This window comes from Parasteatoda tepidariorum, chromosome 6, assembly GCF_982258835.1.
Source record: "Parasteatoda tepidariorum strain Cologne lab strain chromosome 6, Ptep-v5.0, whole genome shotgun sequence".
Classification (NCBI taxonomy): Eukaryota; Metazoa; Arthropoda; class Arachnida; order Araneae; family Theridiidae; genus Parasteatoda; species Parasteatoda tepidariorum.
In genome coordinates, this window is record NC_141760.1 from 110,041,262 (window position 1) to 110,054,289 (window position 13,028).

A 13,028-nucleotide genomic window follows, 5' to 3' on the forward strand; every position below is an offset into this window, starting at 1 on the left:
TAGGATAATAAAATAACTAATAAAAATTTAATTCACAGTAATTAAAGATAATAGCATTAACAATAACTACACTAGTCAGTGAAAGTAATTTGAAGAGCACATTTATGAAGGACATAAGAGGAAAACAGTAAATTTCAAACTAATTTACTTTCAATAAATATTTTAGTTAAGATATATAAGATATATTTATTTCCTGTTGTGATATAAAGCATTATCATAATTAATGGGTAATGAATAAAAATGTAAAGGTAACATAAGATGTAAAAGTAACTTTCTAATCTGGGAAATATTAACAAATGAAACAGGGTCTGATTTTTGAGGTCAAAAACACGTTAAAAAGCATTATAAACTGTCAAAAACCTGTGGCAAGTTCTTTTTTGTCATTGGGTAAATTTTATTAGATATTAAATCATGCACAATACTTTTATTATATACATGATGATTTACAATATATATCAGTTATAAAAAAATAGTCAAAATTATTAAAATAATTGTTTTTTCTAAAAACATTGTACTCTTAATACTTTAAAATCAACATTAATCAATAAGTGTACAGTGAAAATATTTGACATAGTTACATAGCTATTAGTAGCTGTTTCTTTTAAAAACAAAATCACAAAGACATTTTTTCAAAAATTTAAAATTATAGTACAAAAATAAAACTGTTACACTCAGGATCTTAATATTTATAGAATTTGAAATTAAAAAAAAATAGTAAAGAAAGAGTTGAAGCAATATAATAACTGCAAAAAAATTCAAAAGCAAATTTTTTTCTTCTTTTTTTCTGCAGATACTTTTCTTGTTCATTGGAAAGGAAAGAAATACTCCAAATTTTTCTGCTCTCGTTTCGGAATAAAAAATAATAACAAAAGTTCTGCAATCAGAAGTTTAAAAGATCCCTCTAGAAAAGTTTTTTTCTTTCATTTTCTGAAAGAACACCATAATTTTTAAAGAATTATTGTTACAAATATAATTGTTACAATTGTTACAAATTCAGACATTCGGAACACCATGAAATTCAGGGGAGATGATAAATTCCATCTTAAAAATTAGATTTTTTGGTAACTTAAATCACTCACAATAGCAACTTAATAGAAAGATAAGAAATTAAAAAACATTTTCCACTGACATTGGTCGTGAACAAGGCGATGATGATTGTTAAGAATCGAAAATTTTGTGATCGATAGCATGATGAGGCAATTTGGACAGCATTGCGCATGCATTCACCTCCCAGACAATCTGGAACCCTTCAATTTTAAGCTGGGTAGGCTTCAAGGTGCCAACAGAGATATGCATCAAAATTATTAAATAGAAATTGTAATACTTAGTATTTTCCTTCCTAAATGATTAAAACAGGGTTGCCACAGAAAAAAATGAACAAAATAGTTGCTTTTAGTAGCCTAAAACTAGAAAATAGTTGCCTAAATAAGAACAAAAATTCAGCAAAAATAAGACTAAAATTTTATTAAATGACTTAATTGTCATATACCATGATACATTTAGTCAAGTTGGTGGCAAATACGATAATTTTTATGTCAACGTTAGTGTTCTAGCACTAAATTTTTACATAAAAAAATTTGCATATTTGCAGAAAATTAAATACTTTTATTTACTAGAATTCATTCAAAAAAAACTTTTTCATTAAAAAAAACACACACACTTTTTCTAAGAAATTTCATATATATATATATATATATATATATATATATATATATATATATATATATATATATATATATATATATATATATATATATATATATATTGTGAAAAGTGATTACTCAAATTCAAAATTCATGCACTGTATTAAAAATTGGGAACTTTCAAATCATGCAGAATTTCTCAGCAATAACCGTTCAAAAGGCAATCGAGAAATGAAATAGACTTAGAATCTATGCAAATTGAACGCATTAAAAAGTGATGACTCCAATTTACAATTGAAAACTTTTTATTTTTTAATTATTTATTTAATTTTTTTTAATTTTATTATTTTTATTTTACCTTTCCTAAGAAAAGAAACTCAGTGTCTTCAGAAGATTTTGCGGGCTGCAGGTTTTCAACCCAATTATGCTAAAAACATTGCTAGGAGTACAGAAAAGTCTTCTCATAGTCTCCTTTTCCTGAAAATAGTTGCTTTTTTTAGTCTTTTCAGACAAATTTTTTTTTTTATTCAATTTCTGAATTTTTCTATAAATTACATATAGATTGTTTAAATCAATTATTATATGGTAAAAACCATTTTAATTTTTAACATGTTTTAATTCCTAAGAGCTTGTTAAAATTATCAAATAATACAATCACTTGCAAACATAAATTTTTTTTTTTTTTTTGCTTTCATTGCAATAGAAGAAAATTTATTTATCTGTACTAATCCAATACTTTCAAAATTATATATTTTTTGTGGAAAAAAAGTATTTCTGCCTTAATATTTATGTACCTTTATTAACAATGACTATTTCCAAAATAATTAACACTTTAGAGGACTAAACTCTAGTCAATAAGTTATAAGATTTTTCCACATGCCTACTCAAAAAGCTCCATGAAACATTTCATGAAAAGATGATTTGTTTGTAAAATATTATAGATTTATTTATACTTTTGATTGGTATTAAAAAATATGCTCCAGTCTCTTCAGCAGTTGAACTTTTTATTCAACTTTCTTGAAATGTTAAAATACACAATATACTTACGGAATTATTCATGAGTGCTTTCACTCGCCCTATTAGTGAGGTGTGAATAAGACTTTCTGCTGTATTGTAATCCATACTGAGTAAGAAGTTCAATAATCCAGACAATCCATTTTGTTCTAAAAACCTCATCACAAAGCTGCAAATAAAGTTATCTTTAAAACTAAATGATAATTTAGAAAAAAATTAGTTTTTCTAAGCAATTTAATAAACATAAATCATTATCAGATTATATTAGCATTATTATCAGATTGTATTACCATTATTATGAGATTATAAAAGAATATTACAATAGTGAATATTGAAAGAAAAAAGTTAAATTAATGAAAGTTTGAACAATTAAAAGGTAGTTGAAAACAGTATTATCTAATGATCCTTCATAATTCATATTTTTGGAATACTTGATAAATGCTATAAAAAAATCTGATGAATAACAGTTGATGAAGGCAGGATAAAAAAAAAAAAATACAAGTGGTTTCATTGTTTGATGAAATTTGAAAAATTCTTTTTCAAATTCCATTCTTCTTATAAATTCTCTGTTAACTCAACAAGTTACGTCTTTAATCTTGCATTCTTTGTTAATAATTTGTCAGGTTTTGATTACAATCTTCCTTTCTCCGAACTAAATACTATTACTTTCCAACCACAAAAGCCTAACCCATCTCAACCTCTATTTTTCAATTAATTTCTTATAAGAATTCTATATGTACAAATTTATTAAGGATGGTGGTTGCAAAACAACTTGCTTCATATTATATACATGGACTTTGCCTAACTTACCTTAATTTATCTCAAGTAATCATAATTTTCAGAATTCACACACATTCTGGCTAATCAAGCTTTTACTATGTATTTATTGTATTCACAAAAAACATTTTCATTTGGGAACAAATTATAAATCGTAAGAATAAAAAATGCAATGAAATGAATTTAAATCCACGTTGGAGCAATTTAAGAATATGCTACAACCCATAAATTTTCAAAATTAGAACAAAATTACCAAAGAGGTCAAACACCCTTTTGGGATTTATTGAAGATGCTCTAGTTAATCATTAAAATACTTATTATATTTTACTAATGGTATTATATTGGTCTTTTAGAAACAATTCTGTCAATTGTGGATCCCCACGATTCGCAAATTGTTTCTGAAATGGGAATAGAAAATATAAAAATTCATAATCTTTATGAAATTTGAAATCTTTGCATTTAATTCTTCTACGGCTTGCTTTAGAAGCTCTCTTGATAAAAATGGTCACAGAAGTATTCAAGATACAAATTGTTCTGCAGGACTCATTTGTTCTGCACTGTACGTCACAGTTTTAGGCACTTTCTGCTTCTGGGCCGTTACATATCACTACAATACTTGTGCAAAAAGGATTTTAACTTTTACCTACAGTTGCATCCTTAATGCAGTTTTTAAGTTGTCTTAAAGTTTTGCACGGGATATTATTTCATCTTCTTCACGTGGAAACAATAACTGAAACATACCATAGTAAAATTTTTATTCTGTTAACTGAAGCATAGAAATAAATACTTAAAAAATTAACTATAATGTAAATTTTGTGAATAAAATAAAAACATTTGTTTCAAAACTTACTTCAAAAAGTGTAGAGATGTGTCAAGCATTTTTAAAAATACTTTCTTAAACATGAATTTCAAGTGTAACTAAATCGATGATATGGTTGGTAATGTTTCTGATACAAGTACCAGAAGTTATCTAATTTAAAATTTTATATAAAAAAAAACATGCTTTTTTTTAAATTCTTTTTTTTAATAAAACCTGCAATAGGAGAAATACCAAATGAAATAGAGGTAAATGGAATGTACTTAATTCATGTAAACTAAGAAATATGAAAAAACAGTTAATGGAAGATAAACAAGATCAATTTCATTGCTTTGTTTATCTTCTGTTATTGTATAGTAAGGTATTTGTAAATAAACTTTTAAATGTTCAATTTTTGCATTGAAATTTCACTTTTAGAATTTAACATAACTAGGAATAGTTCATGTTTAATAAGCTTTGTATTTCCTAAATAGGGTTGATGTTTGTTGTAAGTACATAACAGATTTTATTATAAACTGTTCAGCATGAAGACAGACTTTATACTTATAGTTTTCAATCAAATCACTAAAATTCAGACAAGTATTTTAACATTTACATACCCTGATGGAATGAGTAGTTCATGTTATGAAGAATAAAAATCATAAACTAAATTTAATATTCACTTTTACATAAACTAATAGCATATAAGGTTTGAGTGATGGGCATCATTCTCAAAAATTTTAGTCATGATTAAATTTATTTGGAGTGATTATTCTATAGCAATTAAAAAATAATTCAATGTACTAGCAGTAAACTCCTTATTCTTTCTTACAAATAGATCTGTAAGCTACAAATCAAAGAAATTATCTTTGATATGCCTTAAGTACAAATATTACAACAGGTGTCATATTTAAAAAAGTTGAAAAGTCGAACTGTCACAAGTTAAATTCAAAATAATGGGTAATGCTTAACTAGTCAGAAAATTCTATTTCGTTGCTTGCCTATCCTCCTTGAACAATTCATCACAAAATGCTATAACACTGACAATGATCGTCTCAGTGCTTTGAATTATTATGCCAAATTTCATCGTATTTGGCACACAGACTTAGCCCAAAGATATTCATTTATGTAAATATAATAACAAATTTAAAATAACTTTTATGTATGGAAAAATTAGTACTTACATCTTATTTACTCCTTTAATCACAAAACTAAGGAACTAGTAAAACTATGAGCCTTTATTACTTAGAATTTGAAGAAAAAAATTATAGAAAGAGTCTATCAAAATAAGTGAGCAGGAAAATATTTAGAGGAAAGCTGTTAATTGTTTCAGAAGATATAGTTTAAAGCAAAATGTCAATATTTTAATTTCAAAGTGAGCTTTTGCAGCTATCTTAAATTTACAGAGGGTGCAAAACTTAAAACTTTGCTCTCTAGACGGGGAGGTGTTGTTCTAATTTGTACAGGTCAATAGAACTAAAAGTTTAAAACTTAATGCGATTTAATGAAAAAAAAAATACAAATTTAGACTAATAAATATTTAAGCATCTGACACTGCTGTCTGGGCAAGTGAGGTAATGTTTCATAAGTTTAATTTAATTTTCAGTTTTATATAAAATATTGATTATTAACATTGTTATGAGTTTTTAATTAAATTTACAGCATTAAGTTTTAATTAAATATTTCTTTAAATTAAACTCTTTGGTGAGTTGTAATAAAAATACAGTGCAATGGACAATATTAAAAATTTAATTAGTTTTTTAAGATAAGTTTTTCTTCAATGTTTGTTTATAGAATTATGGAAGTCTAACGCCTTTTTTAGGGATGCACTTTTTAGGCGGTGTCATGTGATCCGTATATATTTATATCTCATGTTAGTATGTATTTATATCAGTATGTAGGATTTATGCAGTGTTTTCCTTAAACGACTTTAGAAGCCCTGTCTACCCTTTGATCTCTATAAATGCACCCTCTTTACCTGTTCTGTAAAAATAGCCACCATCCCTTAAAAGCACTGCCTATTTATTCATATTCCATTTTAAAGAAAAATAAATGACAATTACACAATGGTAAAATTTGTATAAGTATCTCTTTTTACGAATAGGGAATATTAATGATTTTTTTTACGCGATTTTAAAGTTATTTTTTAATTAAATACTTTATTTTTAAAAAATGCACCATTAAATGCTTATTTTCTAATAATTTTCTGTTCGAGTTATAGAAAAAAGCTTTCAAGCTGTTTTTTAAGAAACAGTTTTTTTTTTGTTTTACAACTAAATATAGATCGGAGTTAGATTGCATAGTATTCATATGCAGAGAAATTTTTGTATGATAAATTTTCTAAAATAAATTATATAAAATCTGAAAAATATTTTACATTTTAAAAATATATTTCTAAGATGAGAAACCAAAAATATTGGGAATTATGAGTCAAACTGTGAACTACAGGATGACTAAACCATAGCCACTTTCAAATAAAAACTAAAATACAATGATTTCAATAATTTATGAAGGAATTTTTCTTCTTAGTTAAGAACTAATGAACTTCTGACCATTTAAGTAAAACTTAATTGTACCTTAAATATAAATAATTTTTTAACACCCAAAAGAACATGATCATAGAATTTTCAATAAAATTCAGAAATACCCAGGTTTTTATGAATTTTAAGTATTTACCTAGGTAAATATCCAGAGTATTATATAATATATTTTAACTCTTTTTGCCTTGTTTTTCTTGTTATTTTATCCGTTTTGTTCCTTTAAATTGGCCTGCCATTGGAAATAAAAATATAATATAATATCTAAATGTAGGAAAATACAACTTATACGTAACTAAACTCATGTTTGTGAAAATTGCAACACCATGAAGGACTTACGCGAGTGAGCTGAAATTTTCAGGAAATCTTAAGTAGAGCATGATATGCAAATGATTAGAATTTCAGACCCGTAGCGCATGCGTATGCTGAGCAGCGCCCTCTGAACGGCGGATGGATCCGAATAAATAGACGGTTGTAGCAAAGCTAGTATGGTTATCGGTGGTTATCTGCTAGTGGTAAACGTTAGCTTAGTCATTACTTATGCCTATTGGACGAAAGAGAGCGAGATTTCAACAACTTACGGGGTTTAAACAGGGGAGAATCATCGGCCTTCGTGAAGCTGGATTATCTTATCGTACAGTAGCCCCTCGTGTGCAGCGTAACAGCAGCACAGTGATGCGTGTTTGAAAGCAGTGGAAGGACGAGTGTCGGACAACTCGGAAATCTGGGAGTGGACCCCGAAATGTCACGTCAGCTCGTGATGATAGACACTTGTTCGGCGTTGCGCTAACGGACCGTACGGCTCCCTCTAGACAACTAGCAGCACGGTGGCCAATAGCTACAGGTGTTTCATTGTGTGCTTTATCAATTCGTAGACGTCTGCTGCAGCGTGGACTGCGCGCAAGGACTCCTTTATACAGGATCCCCTCACGCTAAACCATCGCCGCCTGCGGCTGCAATAGGACAACCAGCATAGGGACTGGCGTGCTGATTGGCAGCGTGTCGTGTTTTCTGATGAATCTCGCTTCAATTTGAGGTACCATGAAGGCCGCATTCGTGTCAGACGCTATGCCGGTGAATGCCATCTTCCGGAGTGCGTTGTCGAACGCCACAGTGGACGAACACCCGGAGTTATGGTCTGGGGTGCCATAGCATATCATGGACGATCTCAATTGCTACGAATTGTGGGTAATCTGAACAGCAACCGGTACATCAGTGAAGTTCTACAGCCCCAAGCTGTTCCCTTCCTTCAAGCCTTGCCAGGTGCTGTATTTCAACAGTACAATGCCCGCCCTCATATTGTTAGGACTGTTCAATCCTTCCTTGCATCGCGACAGGTACAACTTCTTCCTTGGCCGGCGTATTCCCCGGATATGTCACCGATTAAACATGTGTGGGATTTCGTTGGTCGGCGTCTCGCTCGTAATCCTCGCTCTGTTGCTTCTACAGACGAACTTTGGGTACACATGCAAACAGTATGGAATTCTCCTCCTCAGACAGACATTCAAAGTTTGCTTGACTCCATGCCACGTCGTGTAGTAACACTTATGGCGGAGCGTGGTGGCTACATAAAATACTGATTTTGATCTCTTGTTATTGTTTGTTTGCCTTGAAAGTTTAATCATTTATTTGTACCACTACCACTCAACTGTGTATTAAATTTCATTCAATTATGACGATTCCTTCATGGTGTTGCAATTTTCACAAACAGGAGTTTAATTTTGAATAGAAATTTTACAGTACACAGATCAAGCCTGAAATTACTTAATTATTTAAGCTAGTTGATAAATATTCATTTTATGCATATTAAATATTTATGTTACAATAAAAATTTGATAGCATTAGTTTACAATACAAATGGTGAAATACAAATTTTACAGCATCGTATCTGCTGTAGCATATTTAACAGATATGGGATAATAATATTCAATTAAATTAAGCTAGTTGATAAATATGCATTTTACAGTGCTGACAGCACATGTTAAAAATTCATATTGTACGCACATGATCAATTGACATGATTTATCAATTGATAAACTTAAAGTTTGGTTTCAGTAGTTATTATAAATTTTGAAACACACAAGAAAGAGAATTATTGGCTTAGGTTATTTTTTAATTACCATTAGATCAGCTGATAGCTTCTTAGATTTTTAACTACCAATGCGAGTCAATTCTTTTATGTTTGCAATCTTCAGCTTCTAAAAAAATTTCGAGGATGTTCTAGATCAGAAAGAAATTTTTTTTAAAATTAAGTGCAGGAATAAGCATAGTTATCAACATGAAAAGAAAAACAATATGATGATTTTACAAAAATGTAAATTTCACACCAACTTTCAAACCATATAGATATTTTTTCATGAGCTTCAAACTTTGATAATTAAGTTCACTTTAAAAACAATTTATAGAATGTACCAATTTAACTAGGGAATAATTTTTTTAAATTTAAATTAATTATCTCAAAAAAAATATTTTTTAGTGATAAAATTAAAAACTTTGTATAATTTGGGTGTCTTAAAAGTTAAGCAAATATTTGTAAATAAAGCTCTTTTTTATGATTGGTGCCCTTTTTTTAGGAGCTCTATACAGTTTCTAATGCCCTGCCCTTTTAAAGGTCTAGAATGAGCATCACAGATTTTATATCTTAATACAAAAGTTACAAAACAATGAAATAAAGATAATATTCCAATTAAAAACAGCAATTGGAATTCTGAGAAGTAATGTTTAAACACATTAGAATATTTCAGATACACAAAGCTAAGTATTACACAATACACACAAATTTATCAAGAAAATAAATAAACTGGTTTCTTGAATGTTAAGCACTGTTTTAAATAGCAAATGAATTATTTCAATTTTGTTAACTCTTACTAATGAGTAAATTTTTTGTTTACTTCGTTACAGAACTATATAAGATATATTCACTACACCAAATAGGTTTACGCCATTTACAATATCCTACACAATTCAATAATTTTTCGCCAAATAAAACTTCAAAATAAAAGAGAGCTTTTATAATAAATTTTAAACTAAAACTAGCTCAATAATAACAAGTGAACTATCGACCTAAATAAAGCAAAAATTGAAATACTATTTTTCCAGATAATTTCGGTTCTGGACGTAATATTTATATAAAAATTACTATAAACATGCAACCTATCACTAGTCAACATGCAGAGCAAGTATTAAAAAAGGTTGTGCACCCCGAAATTTGTTGTTTCAAATAACTTTTTTTATTTTAGTCGAATATTTTTAATTTAAAAATTCTCTTTTCGTAATAATATCAACAATTCAAATGCATGGAGTTTAGAGTATCTGCATTTACAATAGTAATATTTTTACGCTTATAGCTTACTAGGTAAGCATCTAATTTGGTAAGCATCTTTAAAAAAAGAGCAGAAATTAAAATAAATAGTATATTTCTAGGAGTAGAGTTAGTACGAATAAGAATAAAGCACAAATTAGAGGAGCAGAAATTAGATTGCTGTTGTTGTTAATTTACGTCGCACTAGAGCTGCACATCCCGGAGGAATATACTGGAACTGATTTATGATTGATTTACATTTTGGGAACAAACTACAGAGAAATGTTATTGAGGAGGAGCTACAAAAAAACTTAACAGAAGGCAATGCCGAGAAAGCCAATCAGCGCTCTCAAAATCTCTTGGGGATACTATAAGTGTAAAGAGAGTTTACATGCATAACGGAGGATGATCCGAAGACATGCCATCACAATTTTGATACTCTGCGGAGAGGACGGCACCCCCGCTTCGGTAGCCCGACGACCTGCGCGCTAAGTCGAGCACTTTACGGTAGCACAGTTTAACGAGGACCAATACCGCACAAACTCGGTCCCTACGCAGACTGATCCAAGTGGTCACCCACCCGCACGCTGACCGTAGACAGCAGAGCCGGATTATACCTTTCGCAGGCCCTAGGCACAGAGCCGGATTATACCTTTCGTGGGCCCTAGGCATACCGTTTTTGGGCCCTCCCCTCCTTCCCCCACTCATCCCCTCTCTTCAAAATATATGCTAAAATTTTCTTGCATATGTTTTTTACATTTTTATTAATATGGATTTTAATTTACAAATTTGTATATTGAACTTTATCTGCAATACCGACATACTGCCGATATTGCAGTCGATATCGATAATACCATTATGATTAGGTCGATCGATAACTATGTTAAAGATAAACTAGTGAATACTTTTGCAATATATGCATTCATATTGCATTAAGAATATATTTGTCGATTCTTGGATCAAATGCAGAAGGAGAAAGATCTTTCTCCAAGTTAAAATTGATAAAAAATTATTTGCGTTCAACAATGAATCAAGATCGTTTGGCATATTTCGCACTTATGTCTATTGAATACGACATTTAGCGTAGTTTGGAATTCGACGGCATAATACAAGATTTCGTTGAATCCAAAAATCGCAAAAAAGCAATATATTAGATCATAAGATTCAGCAAAATAATTTATTACCGAAAAATATTATATTTTTATTTGTACTTCATAATTTTGTGCAAAATACACTTGTTGTTTTTGAAGCTAAATTATTTTTGTCAACAAATTTTTTTTTCCTCAGTTTTTCGTAGGCCCCTGAATTTTGCCTAGTGTGCCTATTAGGACTGGGCGATATTAGAAATTATATATCGTGATATATCGTCAGTTTTGCATCGCGATATAGCGATGTATCGCGATATAGTATTTTTGAATTTCATTTACTTTAAGGCACAGAAAGTCAGATTTCTATCAAGACTTCAAACGCATATTGATTTAAATCAATTTATAAATTTGAAAATATATATGTTTTGCTAAAGAAAGATATTAAATAAATTGACTAAGATGTACAAATCTTACTTAAAATATTTATTGAAAAAAATGTGTGTAGATACAGAATGAAATATTTAAACTTCTTTATCGTTTATAAGGTATAAGCAGTCTTAATTTAAGCTAACCCCTAAAACACCCTTAATGAAAAAAAATATTGTTATTAAACAAAAGCTGATTTTAAAATTTCAAAACATATTTTAATTAAAATAAAAGTTAGATTGACTAAAAGCCGAAGTTCAAAATTAAAAATGTTCGAATTTTAAACTAAAACGTAAACATAAGAGTTGTAATAATTTCTTAAAATTTTCGTTCTCTGAAAGATTTCTCAGTTTAAAAATAAAAAGGGAATTTTATAAAGATATCTAGCTGAAATTATTGAAAGAAAATTTAAAAAATTAAAAAAAAAGTTTGTTAAGAAATTCATTATACACTTAAAACAAAGTGTTAAAAATAATTTTTTTTTTTTTTTTAAAAAGAAACTTTTTTTAACAAATCAATATTTGCTTGTACTATTATGCGTAAATAATTACAGAATTATTAAGTTCGATCGTAATGTTCAAATTCTGAATGAAGAAGTAAACACAAGTTTTGTTATATTTTCTAAAAATGATCACGCAAATAACAAAAGATTTCTTAGTTTAAAAATAAAAAAATAAATAAAAGTGAAATTTATCAATATATTTACCTAACAGCATAGAAACAAAATTTAAAAAATAAGTTCGTTAAAAAATTATTTGTATGCTTAAAACAAAGAGCTAAATAAATTTTAGAAAAAAATGCTTCTTAAACACTATTTTTATTATTATTTCATATAAATAATTAAATTAAATTAAATAATGACCGAATTATGAACGAAAAACAAAGTAAGGCAAAGTTTCTTAATTAAATTCTTAAAAATAAAAACAAAAGAATTGTGATATTCGGTAATATATTTAGCTAATTAACTAATAATATAAAACGAAAATTAAAAAAAAATAATGATTTTACTCTCTAATAAAACGAAGTAGTAATTGATAAAAAAAAAAAGAAATGAATAAAATTCGCAAACTTTTCAAATTCTTTTGAACAAATAAAGTTTATTGACTTATGTCCAAAAAATAAGTTTTGTTTTAACTTTATTTCTAAAAATAAAAACAACTCAAGATTTAAAAATTTAAAATCAGTAATAGAAGCCCATTAAATTATTAGAAGTTTCATCCGAAAGGTTTTTAATAAATTAAAAGAAAGTAAAAAAATAACCTAACAAATTTATTTACTTTGTAATTTAATTCCTTATGGGTGCCTTAAATTAGATTTCCGATAATTTTCACATTTAAAAATATAAAAAAAGTTTTGTCAGAAAATAAATAAGAAACTTACCTAATTAATGAAGAAACTTTTCTTTAAAAATTCTTTTCAATAATAGATTGCGTTCAGAACAAGGTT

At 28.3% G+C, this 13,028-nt stretch overlaps 1 protein-coding gene across 6 annotated transcripts in view; it reads right to left on the bottom strand.

The window, feature by feature from the left end:
- Positions 1-10,082, bottom strand: part of LOC107449082 (uncharacterized) — a 44,266-nt gene extending 34,184 nt beyond the window's left edge. For 2 of the 6 annotated variants that reach the window (XR_015434816.1, XM_087166443.1), the window contains exons 1-3: positions 9,968-10,082; positions 8,888-8,987; positions 2,691-2,826 (exon numbers count right to left, since the gene is read on the bottom strand). The gene's annotated coding sequence lies outside the window, so the exon portion shown is untranslated. Of the gene's footprint in view, positions 1-2,596; positions 2,827-4,077; positions 4,165-8,887; positions 8,988-9,920 lie in introns of all 6 variants that reach the window. The other 4 variants (XM_087166445.1, XM_087166446.1, XM_087166447.1 and 1 more) reach the window with 4 other exon arrangements.
- Positions 10,083-13,028: the final 2,946 nt, after the last annotated feature.